A 14,624-nucleotide genomic window follows, 5' to 3' on the forward strand; every position below is an offset into this window, starting at 1 on the left:
CAAAAAAAAAAAAAAAAAAAAAAAACCTGTCTGTCCTGGCACATATCTGTAATTCCAGCACTTGAGGAGTGGAGGCAGGAGGATCAGAAGCTCAAGGTCATCGTGAGTTCAAGACCAGTTTGGGCTATGCGAGACTGTGTCTTAAAAAAAGAAGAGAAATGAAGAAAGATCTTAAATCAACAATTTAACTTACAACTTTAGGAACTGGAAAAGTAAAAGCAAAACCTAAAGGGACAGCAGGAAGGAACGGATGGTGACTAGAGCAGAGAGAGATAAAGAGAGCAGGAAAGGGACCAAAGCCACATAGTATAAAATAGTATAAAACTGACAAACCTTTAAATGGAGGAACACACACACACACACGAGTTAAATTGCTAAAGTCAGAAATAGAAGTATGCAGATCAGGCCATTAGTGGTGCACACCTTTAACCCCAGCACTCAGGAGGCAGAGGCAGGTGGATCTCTGTGAGTCCCAAGACCAGACTGGTCTACAGAGTGAGTTCTAGGACAGCCAGGGCTATTTAGAGATCCTGTCACAGAAAACCAAACAAAAAGAAAGGAAAGAAGTAGAAGGAAGCCATCGCTGCAGATCGCACAGGGAAGAAGGTAAGAGAGTGTTGTGAACAGCTGGTGCCAGCCCTGGCTAATGCAGACGAGGTGGAAAAACCACTAGGAGATCAACATCTGCCAATCACGAAGTTAGAAAATTAGAACAGGCTCATAATCAATCAGTAAGGAAACCGAATCTCTGAAACAAGCAGGCAACAAACAAAATCTCCCAATAAAGAAAAACCCTGGATGATTTACCAATGAATTTCAACAAATATTTAGAGGAAAATACATCAAATCTTTCTAAACTTTTTTTTTTAATTTAAAAACACTTTCTTACTTATCCTGAGAAGCCAGACTACTGTCAAGCTAGAGCCCGACTGACTAACCACTGAGGAATGTCCCTCAGCGATCCAGTGTTTGGTTAGCATGCATGAGGTTCGAAGTCCTGGGTTCAATCACCAGTTGCAGCAAAACACGCACACAACCCCCCCCCCCCCATGTAACTATAGATGGAATCACTCATGCGCACTAATGCAGAAACCTTCTATTAGGGTAGTCAGGATGGATCAGCGGGTAAAGGAGTTTGTCGCCAAGTCTGATGACCTGAGTATAATCCTTAGATCCTGTAAGGGAGAAGCAAAAACATGCTCTTCAAGCTGTCCTCTGAACTCCACACATGTATTGTGTGACCCACCCCTACACACACACACACACACACACACACACTAAAATAAAGAAGTATAATAAAATTATTTTAAATCCTTGGTAAAATACTAGCAAACTGAATACAGTGGCATATCAAATGGATTTTATAATATGACCAAATAGGATTTATTCTTGAAATGGAAGGATGGTTCTGTGTATAAAAAAATCAATTAATGCAATAGGCCGTATTAATGAATGAATTGGGAGAAAGCTATAAAATTATTTAATTTAATTTTTTGTATTTATGTATTCATCATCTGTGTCGCGCTTGAACACACACACATGGTGTATACTCACAGGCACGCACCCGTGAGCCATGCTACATGTATGGATGTTAGAGGACAACTTGCCAGGATCGGGCCTCTCCTACCACATCTGCTCATGCCTTCAAGCTTTTCAGGAGGGGCCTATACTCGCGGAAACATCTCTAAGCCCTTCCCCTTTGTTTCTTTGAAACAGGGTTTCATGTAACCCAGGCTGGTCTCAAACACTCTACATAGCAGAGAATGACCACAAACTTCTGCTCTTCCCGTTGTAAATTCTCAAGTGCTGGGTTAGAGATACCCAGAACTGAGATACCTCCTACTGCCCCAGCTCCTGGTTATTGACATTGATGCAGAAAAAGCACTTTACAAAATCATGTCATTTCAAGATAGAAGTATCATAAAATTAAGAATCAATGGAAACAACTCAATGTAATAGAAGCCATGTGAGCAAAACACATAGAAAATACTATATCAACCGTGGTAGGCTTCCCTGTTGTCTTAGTTAGGGTTTCTATTGCTGTGAAGAGACACCTTGCCATGGCAATTCTTTTAAAGGAAAACATTTAATTGGTGCAGCTTACAGTTCAGAGGTTTAATCCATTGTCATCATGGCAGTACATGGAACCACGCAGACAGACATGGTGCTGGAGAAGGAGCTGCGAGTCCTACATCTTGATATGCCAGCAAAAGGAAGTGAACTGAGGCACTGGGTGTAGCTTGAGCATGTGAGACCTCACAGCCCACCCCACAGTGACTCACTTCCTCAAACAAGGCCACACCTACTTCAACAAAGCCAGAGCTCCTAATAGTGCCACTTCCTGTGAGCTTATGGGGGTCCATTACATTCAGACTACCATACCTGCTAAGATGGGGACACAGCCTGAGTGACCAAAGTCTGCCAGTTTTATTCAACATAGTACTGGAAATTCTAACCAGAGCAATTAAGCAAGAAAGATGAAGACATGCAAACTAGAAAAGAAGAAATAAAAACTGTCTTTACTAACAGATGATATGATCTTACGTGTAGAAAACCCTCAAGACTGCACACAAAAGTTGTTAGAACAAATGAACTCACCATCTGGAATGCAGCTGCAAACCCATACACGATAGTGACAAAAAGAAAATTGGGAAGATAATTTCACTCATATTAGCACCAAGAAGATAAAACAAGCCACTTAGTGGCTTAGGCCTGCAATATCAACTACTAGGGAGGCTGAGGCAGGAGGATCTTGGGTAAGTTCAAGGCCTGCCTGGATAACTTAGATGAAAAAGTGACAAGGCTGGGATATAGGTCAGAGGTAGAGCACTTAACATGTTTGAGGCCTGAGGCTTTGTGCATGCTACTGCAAAACCAACCAAAAAACCTTAGAAGTTTCCCGTAGAGGACATGTGTGAGAACCATTCATCTGTGGATCGAAATTAAAGAAGATAAATACCAACCAAACACATTTCACATTAATGAGCTGAGCGGCTTCCTATGGTGAAGATGTCAGTATTACCCAAAGCAATTCACAAGCTCAAAGCAATCCTTATCCAAATCTCAACAATACATTCTATAGAAATGAAATAACCTAGTAGGGAATTCCCCCACTGGATTCTCCAGGCACCTCGATTAGCTAGGCCAGTCCCCAAAAAGAACAAAGCTGGGGTGCTTAAGTGGTTCAGCTACAGTGACCAGAACTGTGTGAGGCTGACGTGAAGACAGACAGACAGCTTCATGGACGAGAATAAAGAGCCCAGTGTTAGTGGGCAGAGTACTCTGTGCCCGGCTGTCAGTGGGAGAGTTGTCTCTGTTTACTCTTGTCTGCCCAGCTCTGCACCTGCTATCGCAGAGATGACGTATTGAAGGGGCTTACACGTTAGTGTACAAGTGACTCCAGGGCAGGGGTTCTCCACCCTCGTCACACTGCGGCCCTTTAATACAGTTCCTCGTGTTGTGGTGGCTCCAACCCTAAAATTGTTTTCTTTGCTACCTCATAACTGTAATTTTGATATTGTTATGAATCATAATGTAAATATCTGAAACGCAGGATATTTGATATGTGATTCCTGTGAAAGGGTCATTAGACCCCTCCCAGAGTTCATGACCTACAAGTTGAGAACCTCTGTTCTAGGTTCTTCAAAGTCCAAGAGATGTTCAAAATAATTTTTACCCTTCTGGATGGTAAAAGATTTTTTTTTAAAATTTATAATTGTAGTTAAATCTTTCTTCCAAACACAGTTACAGCTATTATTACCATTGACACTGTTTTATTCTTATGAATTCAATATATGTATATTTAAAGCCAATTTTTATATTTGCTCCTGTTTCCACATCTGCTTTTCCCTCGGCTTCACTTTTCTCTTTGTTGGTGTAACACCTTTACAACTTCTTCCAACGAAGGCCGGCAAACAGTGGGTAAACTCTCCCAGGCTTTGTATGCATGAAAAGGGCCTGAGTTTGCTTTTAATCTTGAGCAACTATTTGAAAACAAATATATTTTACTCTCCATTTAAAGAAAAACAACAAACTTCACACTTAGCAGTGTTTGTTCCGTGGTTTTCTGGCCTCCTTGCTTTGGTGAGAGGCCTACGTGTCGTCTGCATCCTTCTGCAGGTGGAAGGTCTACTCCCTTGCTTAGCCTGGAGTTTTAGTTTGATCTTCAGTTGTGCTAAGGGTGGCTGAGTTGTATATGTGAATCCAGACAGTGTGTACACCGCTTTCAATGTGGAAACTGACTTTTAGTTAAAGGAAATTCTGTGTCCTGGGTACCTTTAGCTGCTACCTCTGACACCTGGAAAAAGAGATGCTCCCCTGAAGAGACACCTCCGTCAGCCTATGTGTGTTTGGGAGACATTTTCTAAGTTACCGTGGGTGATGCCATCTCGGGGCAGGTGAGTGTGGTTGGATAAGATGTGCAGCTGAGCAGGCCAGAGGAAACAAGCTCGTAAGCAGCGTTCCTCTGTGGGTTCTGTTCCAAGCTCCTGCTTTGGCTTCGCCGAGGAATGTTAACTGTCAGAGGAGGTTAGCCCTTGTTCCCAGAGTTGCTTTTTTATTGTTATTTTTCATATCTATTTATTCTATATTTTATGTGGATGAGTGTTTTGACTGCGGGTATGTGTGCAAACATGCGTGTATCTGGCGCCCTCAGAGGCCAGAAGAGGGCATTAGATCACCTAGAACTGGAATTACAGACAGTTGTGAGTCATCACATATGTGCCGGGAACTGGAACCTGGTCCTCTGAAAGAGCAGCAAGTGCTCTTAATTGCTGAACCATATCATATACCCTGCTCCCCCGCCCACTCTGCGTCACAGTGTTTATTACAGCAACAGAGAAGCAAACTAGATGCCCTGGCTGGTTTCTTGTGACAATGTAACACAAGCTAGAGTCATCAGAGAAGGAGCCTCAGCTGAGGAAATGTCTTCATGAGACCCAGTTGTAAGGCATTTTCTCAATTAGTGATCAATGGGGAGGGCCCAGTCCGTGGTGGGTGGTTCCATCCTTGGGTTCTACAAGCAAGACTGAGCAAGCCACGGGGAAGCAAGCCAGTAAGCAACATCCTTCATGGCCTCTGCATCTGCTCCTGCCTCCAGGATCCTGCTTTGCTTGAGTTCCTGTCCTGACTTTCTTTTGTGATAGAAGTGTGAGCCAAATAAACCCTTTCATCTCCAACTTGCTTTGGTCATGGTGTTTCGTTGCAGCAATAGAAACCCTAACTAAGACAGTAGGACATGATTGTTTTGTTGTTGTTGTTGTTTTGTTTTTGCTTTTGGAGACATGGTTTCTGTGTGCACCTTAGGTGTCTTGGAACTTGCTCTGTAGACCAAGCTGGCCTTGAACTCAGAGATCCTCCGGCCTCTGCTTCTGCCTGCTAAATGCTGGGATTAAAGACATGCGACACCACTGCCTGGCTTAGGACATGATTTTGATAATCACTTATTGTCCCTTGATTCTTTTCAGACACTTCCATCAGGTGCTTGTTGGAACTTCTCAGTTTGCCTTCTGTTTTTTGATGGATTTTTCATTTTTCAAGTTTTTTCATTTTGTGTTCTATATAAATTCCTTACTAATAGATTACATGTCACTAAATTTCTCTTTGGCCATGTCTAATCTAGAATTTATCCAATTATTGAGTTTCATTTTTCTGATGCTTATATATTTTCACCACTAGGTTTTTAATGTTTTTTCATATTTATTTTTTCTTGTTACATTTCTGTTCATTTTTGTCTCATATTTCTTATTCTTTTACACAGATGCCATTTTCCTTATGGTTTAAGCAGCTTCCAAACAAGTGTATAATAGGTCTTTTAAGATCAGTAGATTTGTTCATCTAGACGTTGATTTTGTTTTGGCATCAATGGCTTTTTTTTATTGGAACTTCGCTAGCAGGTTCATCTTGAGGGGATTCCACCTCACTCCGCCCCGTTCCTGTAACCACTGCATATCCAGCTGTTCCTCCTACTTTCCTCATGACCCCAATACAAAACCAGCTCTTAAATATATTTGTTGTCCAAAATTTTGGTTTTATACCCTTCTTACTATGCTGCTGTTTTACTATTGGATCCTATAACAAAATACCACAGACCGAATGGCTTAAAAAACAGACTTTAGTTTCTTGTGGTTCTGAAGGCTGGAAGATGAAAGCCATGGTGTCAGCAGATTCAGTACCCAAAGACGACCCATCTCTTGTATCTTAAAAAATAATTTTTTATTTTGTGTGTGTTCGGGGTGGGTTGCACATGGCCCAGCGAGTGTGTTGGATGGCAGAGAACAACTTGTGGGTGTTGGTTCTCTTCCTCCACCATGTGGGTCCCAGGGATTGAATTTAGGTTGTCAGGTTTGGTAGCAAGGGGTCCTTACCTGCTGATCCATCTTGCTTGCTCCAGGAACCACTTCTTGACTAGTGGATAGCTCTGCTTTTACTTCATGCTCAAATACTTATTTCTCAGTCTGCACATATGGGTCTTTTGATATGGGCCTGGACACCATTGTGAGGGCCCCACCTTTATAACCTAATCTAAACCTAGTCGCCTCTTGAATGCCCCTCATCCTAGAGTAATGCATAAGGTTCTGGCTTCAGCGTACGAATGTACTTGTGTATGTGACCTTTCAGTATAGACGACTTTATGGGCATTCTGAGCCCCGCATCCCACTGCAAACATGACCTGCAAGGTTTTCACAGCATTTCAAAGATCTGTATTGACTTCATGAGCGCCACTCATGAGCTTTGGCCACACTTTTAGACTGTGTTCTTAGGAAAGACCCTGAGAAGGAACGACAAGGTGAAAATTTAAGCCCTTCAGTGTTCATGCATTTCTGAGATGTAATCTTGTCATTGGTATATACACACGATGTGTGTGGGTGCGTGTGGAGGGGAGAGGACTTCACGCAGTTGGCTCTCTCTCCACTTCTGGGATCGAACTCAGGCTATCAGGTTTTGTTGGCAGTCACCTTTGATTGCTGAGTCATCTTGATGGTCCGTTGATATTTCTGAGAAGAGATACAGACCTTCAGCCTCCTGATGCAGGGGCATGAACTGCCTGCTCCACTGGCCCCAGCATGCTGTGAGAAGGCTGTGTTTTAGTGTTTTAGACAGAGGAATTTCATTTCTTCTAGGCAAGATTTTTTTTTAATCTTTGATTCCTTTAAGGATTTTCTGGATGGACACCAGATGCACAGAATAAAAGTAATCCTAAGAGGCAGGTCTCTGACTTTCCAGGTTGAGATCCAAAAATACTACTGGGCATGGGGTCCAATGTCACAGCAGAACAGCTCAGGGTGATAACGTGCACATTTCTCTGAGTCTCTTGCTTTGCAATTTATCAGATAGTTTTCAGTATCACAGTCCTGGCAAACTACCTGCAAAGCAGATATTGCTATTCCCTCCCATTTTACAGAGGAGTAGGTCGAGGCTCAGGGCTTGGCAAGGGGCGATGCTTCTTAAAGGGTGAACTGTAAGTGAATTACTAATGGGTTTGTGAAAGGGTAGTCTCTGGTTCAGGTCATGCACCGTGGGTACGGAGGGCGTTTCTAACAGGTCCCAGGCGATGTGGCTGCTGGCTGAGGTCTTAATCCGAGCAAACCCAAGCTGTTGGTCAAGTCTATGTGTGTTCCTTGGTTTGTGCTCCTTGTGAGGAACCCCATTACTCTCCCTGTTTTATGGTATAGGAAGTGAAGAGGAGACCAGAGAGCCCAGGGAGAGCAGGGCATTTTCCAGTGAGGGGCTGCTTTCCTCAGTGTCTTCCCTATCTCTAGGTTTAGTGAGAAAGTAGGTTGTGGGCTCATCTCCTGAGTAGGAAGCACCACAGTCCATCAGCAGACAGTGGGTGTGTTAGAAAATTAATTTTTTAATTAAAAACATCTTTTTTTTCTCCTCTTCTTCCCCTTTCGCTTTAATGTCTCAGTCTGGAGTAATCATGAGATGTTCTGGGGAGAGTTAACCTTAGAAAGATTGTTGGTGTGTCTGGCAAGGGATTTGTCTGATTAACTGGGGTTTGGGCTTTGAACAGAGAAAGGGAAGGGAAAGGCAAAGGGGGAGGGGACTCTGCTGTTCTCCACCTGCTATAGAACTCAGTCACAGGTCAGATGGAGAATCAGAGCTCGGCTCCTTGCCTTACCATCCTTTTCTTGGCCTTGGTTTCTCCAGGCTGTCTTCTATCACTGTGTCAAGCCCGATAGGGGAAATGGTGGGTTTTTTGTTTTGCTATTTTGAGACAGGGTTTCTCTGTGTAGCCCTGGCTGTCCTGGAACTCACTCTGTAGACCAGGCTGGCCTTGACCTCAGGAATCCACCTGCCTCTGCCTCCAGAGTGCTGGGATTAAAGATGTCTGCCACCACTATCTGGCAGGAGGTGTGAGGCATGAATGATAAAGACTCAGGGTCAGAAATTGGGGTTCAACCTGAAGACCTGAAAAGCGAAACAGCCAGCCACTGGCTCTTACCTCAACTTCAGTCCGAGATGACGATCCTGCCTCCAGGAATCTCAGAATGAGACTGTGTGTTGAGAGCTGTTTCCTCCCGTTTTATAATCCTCTCTAGGGCTGAGATGAAAGGTGTGCACCACCGTGATTAAAGGCATGCACCGCCCCGTTTCTATGGCAACTAGTGTGGCTGCTGGGATTAAAGGTGTGTGTTACCATTACCTGGTCTGTAAAGCTGACCAGTGGGGCTGTTTTACTCTCAGATCTCCAGGCAGGCTTTATTTATTAAAATACAACTGAAACGCCACTACAGAGGTGGTATCTTAAGTTGGGCTCCTGAGAAGGGGACCCTAATAAAGTGGTACCCAGGGACACCCAGTAGGTCGACAGAGCAGGTGGGACAGTGAGAGCAGCAGGATGGCTAAAGTCTGGTCCATGCCCAAAGTCTCTGCAGAGCTCTGAGATGAGGAGCCCTGTGAACCCTAGGAAGCTGGGCTTGGGCTCTTGCTCTTAGATCTGTCAGTCAGTGGCTGTGAACTGTTCTGGGAGGATCGTGGTCCTCAGGCATCTCTGGGTGAGGTCTGTCTCTGTAGGCTCTGCAGAGGCTCCAGTTATTAGCAGCACACATCCTCGGCAGACAGAAGTAGGTGCCTGGCAAAGGGGGTCTGTGTGGGACGCCACTAATACTTACCACAGGCCGAGGGAAGGGTGAGTCTAGTGATCTGGGGGAAATGGAGGGACCAGGAATAGTGTAGAATGAACACACACATATACAGAGAGAGAGGGAGAGAGAGAATGAATGAATGAATGAATGGTGTAGGAGGCAGTGTAGAGAGGACTGTGTGGGCAGTCGAGTGAGGAGGAAAGAGAGGACTGGGGAGGCAGGTCTAACATGAGCACCCAAGGCAATATAGCCTTGGGAGGGAGGGGCATCTAACATCTGGATGTGCTCAGCATCTGGATGGGGATGCTGAGCCCCAGCTGGATGTGCTGGGCTGCAGTAGAAATATCGAAGCCATCTGCATGGAGATGGGAGAGAATGAGTAGGCTGAGGCCTGAGCAGGAAGGAGGGAGGAGGGAGGGCCAGGCCCTGCGAGCTCCACATGATGGAGGCTGCCAGAAGATGGGGGACCAAGGGCAGCTGGAGAAGGGGCAGCACACAGGCAGGAGGGAACCCACTGAAGGGACCCTGACACCAGTACGTCACTCCTCCCCCATCCTGCCAAGCATTCCTGTTCTCTTTCAGCGTCCTTCGTGGATGAAGGAAGGAGGCAGTCTGAGGAGCCTCCATAAACGATGGGCTCCTTGAGGGTAGGGATTGTGCCAGTCTTGACCAGCATCACGGCCCAGCTTCTCTTATGCTCCAGCACATAGCAGGCTCTCAGTGAGTCTGCTAAAAACAACACCCGCTGACACCTAGAACCTACCAGGCCCTGTGTATTAGCTCACTTAACTCTCTGAGGATCCAACACCTCCTGTTGCCCAGACTCGGGAAGAGTTTCCACAAATACCTTGGTTGTCTATAGGTTTTACCCTGAAACCAGAAGCTGCCATTGTCCTCGTAGACAGATGCAGACTAGAGGCACAGACAGAGGTTACTTGTCCAAGGTCAAACAAGGGGTTAAATGGCAGAGTCAGGACATGATCTGACTTCCAGTTCCCATGCTCTTAGCTCCTTGTGTGAATGAGGGGAACTCGATGACAGTCAGGGCACACACCTGTTTCATGTGGCACACATATGCACAGCTGCATATATGCAGCCAACAGAGGGTAGCTCCTGTCCACTGCAAGAAAGAAGAGCCATAAGGTCTCCGCTCACACAGGCTGAGGTTTGTTCAGAATACAGTTGCCCTCTTGATATCTGAGGGCAGAGCTATCGGGGTAGCGGAGGGCAGAGCTATCAGGGTGGCAGAGGGCAGATGGGACACTCTGTGTGATGCAGGACATGTCCAGTGCCAGCTCTGCAGTGGCAGTGTAGGCTGAATAAATCCTTGAACCTTAATTTCCTCTTGTGCAAAATGAGGCTGTTCTTCCTTGTCCGGACTTTGGTGAGGATTAGAAGTGACACATGTCATGTAGCACCCTAAGAGTGACACACTGTGACAGTGATGCCATTAGGATAAGGAGCCACATTTTTGATACACAGTCACCTCTTTACCTGACAGTGGGAATACAAATACTTCCCTGCAGAGAAGGGCACCCCATGGTGAACCGCTGTCTGACTGCGTCTAAGCTCACCCAGTCTGTCTGGTTAGGTGGCCTCTGGCTGCCTCCAGCCTACCATAGGTGATGGCTGAGGGGAAGACAAGAAACAGGAGCGTCAGAGAAGACGTTATGAGAGACACTTCCGGGAAGAGATGTTTCATCTGATAGTCTGTGATCAGCCCCCATCCATGACTAGTGGCAGAGCAGAAGTGGGATTAGGGATTCCTGTCTGGCTGCCCTGAGCCCCCAAGAGTTTCTGCACCATCCAGTTCTAGGGGTTTCCAGTTATGTTGTGGTCTATGCAGTAGGGCTCCAGGGAATGGGGGCAGGTACTTAGACACAGAAAACAACATGACTAATACCCCTGGTGCTGGCTGGCTGAGGCTGAGGGCTCTTGTGGGGCAGCACGTCACAGCACAAGTGGTTAGGGAGCCCTGGGGAAGTGGACAGTTCTCTCCCTTTGACCTGCCTGCTACATGGGCATAAGGCCAAATCAAGAGCCAATTTTTACCTGATAGCATCATCCATTCCCACCTAGAGCCCAGGGAATTAACTATGCCTGGACTTTAACCTGACACACCTCTTACCCTCACTTCACACTGGGAACTAGGCTGGGCCCTTGCCTGATTCTTCTGGCAAGCGCAAGACTGGGTGTACCAATACTGGAGACAAGCTAGGAGGTTAAAGTACCAAGCCCTTCCGTTCCTCTCATGAGAACACACTCAACAGCCTTCGGCTGCTCCTTAGGGCTTCCCAGGTGCCAGGTAGACAAAGATGGAGCAGATTGGCTCTGTTTTGGAGAGTCAGCAAGCAGACAGAAGTGACCAGAATAATTAGAAGGGTGTATAAGGGACTGGGGCGAGGAGCAGAGAGGGCCAGAGTGCCATCCAGAAGCTTCTTACATGAGACACTCCCTGAGGAAGAAACGGAAGCTTGCCTGGAAGAAATGAAGGAAAAAGTAACCTAGGGTCATAAAATATGAGTTCAGAGTCAGAGAAGAAAGTGTACCAAGCATCCCAGAAGTCATAGACCAGGCTCCCAGCCCCAGCTCTGTATCTGGATAACTGAGCAATTGAAGACATCACTGTTCCCTGGGCCTCGGTTTCTTCAGTGGTATAATAGGAACTGAGTGCACCCTTCCCTGAACCCTTCTATTGCGGAAGCTCTTGTTTTTTCTCGGTTTTGGCCAGACACCATATCCTGGTTTCCAGTGCTCCCCCGGGCACAGAAGTGCTGGGGCTCCCTGGAACTATCATACGATTATTCCGGTTAACCCCAACTTGAGACCCTGAGTGGCAGAACTGAGAATGTGGGCTTGCCTTCCTGGGAATGCCAGGGATCTGGTGGGAATGTGGCTGCAACTGCATATGTCCTCTGGAGCCCTCTCATCTGGCTTCCCAAGTCCAACAGAAACTTCGAGCTGGGGGGCTGGAGAGATGGCTCAGTGGTTAAGAGCACTGGCTGCTCTTCCAGAGGTCCTGAGTTCAATTCCCAGCAACCACATGATGGTTCACAACCATCTGTAATGAGATCTAGCGCCCTCCTCTGGCTTGTGGACATACATGGAGGCAGAATATTGTATACATAATAAATAAATGAATCTAAAAAAAAAAAAAGAAACTTCGAGCTGTATCCTGTCCTCTTTCTAGCTCCAAAAGCTCTTGAGGACAGTCAAACTCCAGGATCTCTTTCTTCAGGACTTGCTTCTCTAGTTTATAAACATTCCAGCCAATCAGCTCATGACCTCTCTCCTGTGAGGCAGAAGTGACCAATCATATTTGGTCTGTTTTCTCTGTTGCTAGGTGCTAGAAACTGCCTCTCCACTGCTATTGGCCTTGCATATTGAAAATTCACTCTTGAGTCTGCAACTGATCTGGAAGGTTGAGGTCTTCATGAAATGATGCTCTGAGTGAGGTATCCAACAGCTTCTGCCAAACGGTGTGTGTTCAGGGAGAAGAGAAAGAAAGACCAAGGTCTGAGGAACCCGGGAGGGCTTCCAGGAAAGGGTGTTGAAGAAGGGGTCTGAAGAAGTTACTTGTTCAAGTTCAAACAAACGATGAAATGACAGAGCCAGGACGTGCCCTGACTTCCAGGATCCGTGCTCCTACCTCCTGTGTGAAGGAGGGAAACGATGCGAGTCATGGCGCACTTCACGCCCACAGAGATGCTTCAGCAGATACCCAGCACTCTTCTTTCTCTCGGCCACACGGCCACCGCCATTCCTCTGCTTGATCCTGCTGTAAGACCACTTCCCACACGGACCCAACACTCACTCAGGGCTGGGTGCCAGGTGTCCACAGTACCTTGGGGTCCTCCAGATATACCTTGTTTTTAGAAAAAAAGATTTATTTTATTTTATGTGTATGCATGTGTATCTACATACACACATGCGTACCATGTGTGTGCCTGATCTCCACAGAGCCCAGAAGAGGACCTCAGATTCCCTGAAACTAGGGTGACCAGTGGCTGTAAATCTCCCAGAGTATTTGGAACTCCTCAAGAGCAGCAAGGGCTCTTAACTGCTGAGCCATCTTTCCAGCCCTCAACTTGTTTTTGACTAATTTTTTAAAATTGTATCTACTTATTTTGCATAGCAGGAGGAGAGGGGTAAGTATGTCACAGTGCACGTGTGGAGGTCAGAGGACAACCTGCTGGAGTCAGCTCTCTCCTTCTACAGAGTGGGTCCCCGGAATCAAGCTCAGGATGTCAGGCCTCCTTCACTCACCGAGCCATCTCTCCAGCTCCCCTCCAGCTCCCATGTAGCAACTTCCTGGTAGGAAATCTGAATGAGCTTGGCCCATAACTGAGCCACTATTATCTCCAAATGGGATAGCTGACCCAATCCATCACTGGTTCCTAGCACCAAGCCAAGAGAGGACCACCTGTCCACTGCTTCAACGTTTTCTGGAGTCTGGGGCTCTGGTCCAGCACAGAATTTTAGGTCAAAGATTAAAACCACTAATTAATTCCCTGGCCCCAGGGCACCCTGGGGCATCAACTGTGTTCAGCTGATTTTGCTGGGTACAGGCCAGGATCACTCTCTCCCAACACAGGGTGTTCTGTGGGTTTTCCTGGGCACCAGGAGGATCAGCTCACTGATCTGTGGGCAGCAGGAGGTGACCTGGCCTGCTCAGGACCTACCTGTGGAGAACCCTGCTTCCTCTTAAGCTGCAGTTTCTGACTCTGTGAAAAGGAGACCATTACAACCAAACGTGGTGGTTCATACAGTAATCCCAGTATTCAGGAAGCAGAAGTTTCTTATTTTGTTTTCAGGATGGTGGGTTTTTTTTTTTAAATATTTATTTATTTATTATGTATACAATATTCTGTCTGTGTGTATGCCTGAAGGCCAGAAGAGGGCGCCGGACCTCTTTACAGATGGGTGTGAGCCACCATGTGGTTGCTGGGAATTGAACTCAGGACCTTTGGAAGAGCAGGCAATGCTCTTAACCACTGAGCCATCTCTCCAGCCCTCAGGAAGCAGAAGTAAAGAGGATTACTGAACAGTCAAGGCTAGCTTAGAATGCACTGTAAAATTCCTGGGGCTATCAACCTGTCTTAAGTTCTGTATCCCCAGGAGAGGAGGGAGGAGGAACTGGGATTGGTATGTAAAAAAACCAAACAAATAAATAAAATTTTAAAAATACAGAAAAAAAGCTCCATGACCCCAAAGAGGGACTCTTGAGTCTTAGCTGAGGACTATGGGAACTGTTAAGTGTCAAGCTCACTTTGCTGACCCACTGGGGCCTTGGTCATTGCCAGCCATCTATGGGCAGAAACTCAAAGTGGCAAAGATTTGGCCCACACAGTACTTTAAAAGTTACATTAAGCCAGGCAGGGATGGCACATGCCTTTAATTTCAATACTCGGGAGACAGAAGCAGGTGAATCTCTGAGTTTGAGACTAGCCTGGTCTACAGAGCGAGTTCCAGGACAGGCTCCAAAGCTACACAGAGAAATCCTGTCTTGAAAAAAACCAAAATTAAAAAAGTTAT

The sequence above is a fragment of the Alexandromys fortis genome, unplaced genomic scaffold, assembly GCF_014885135.2.
Source record: "Alexandromys fortis isolate MF-2015 unplaced genomic scaffold, M_Fortis_MF-2015_v1.1 scaffold_167, whole genome shotgun sequence".
Lineage (NCBI taxonomy): Eukaryota > Metazoa > Chordata > Mammalia > Rodentia > Cricetidae > Alexandromys > Alexandromys fortis.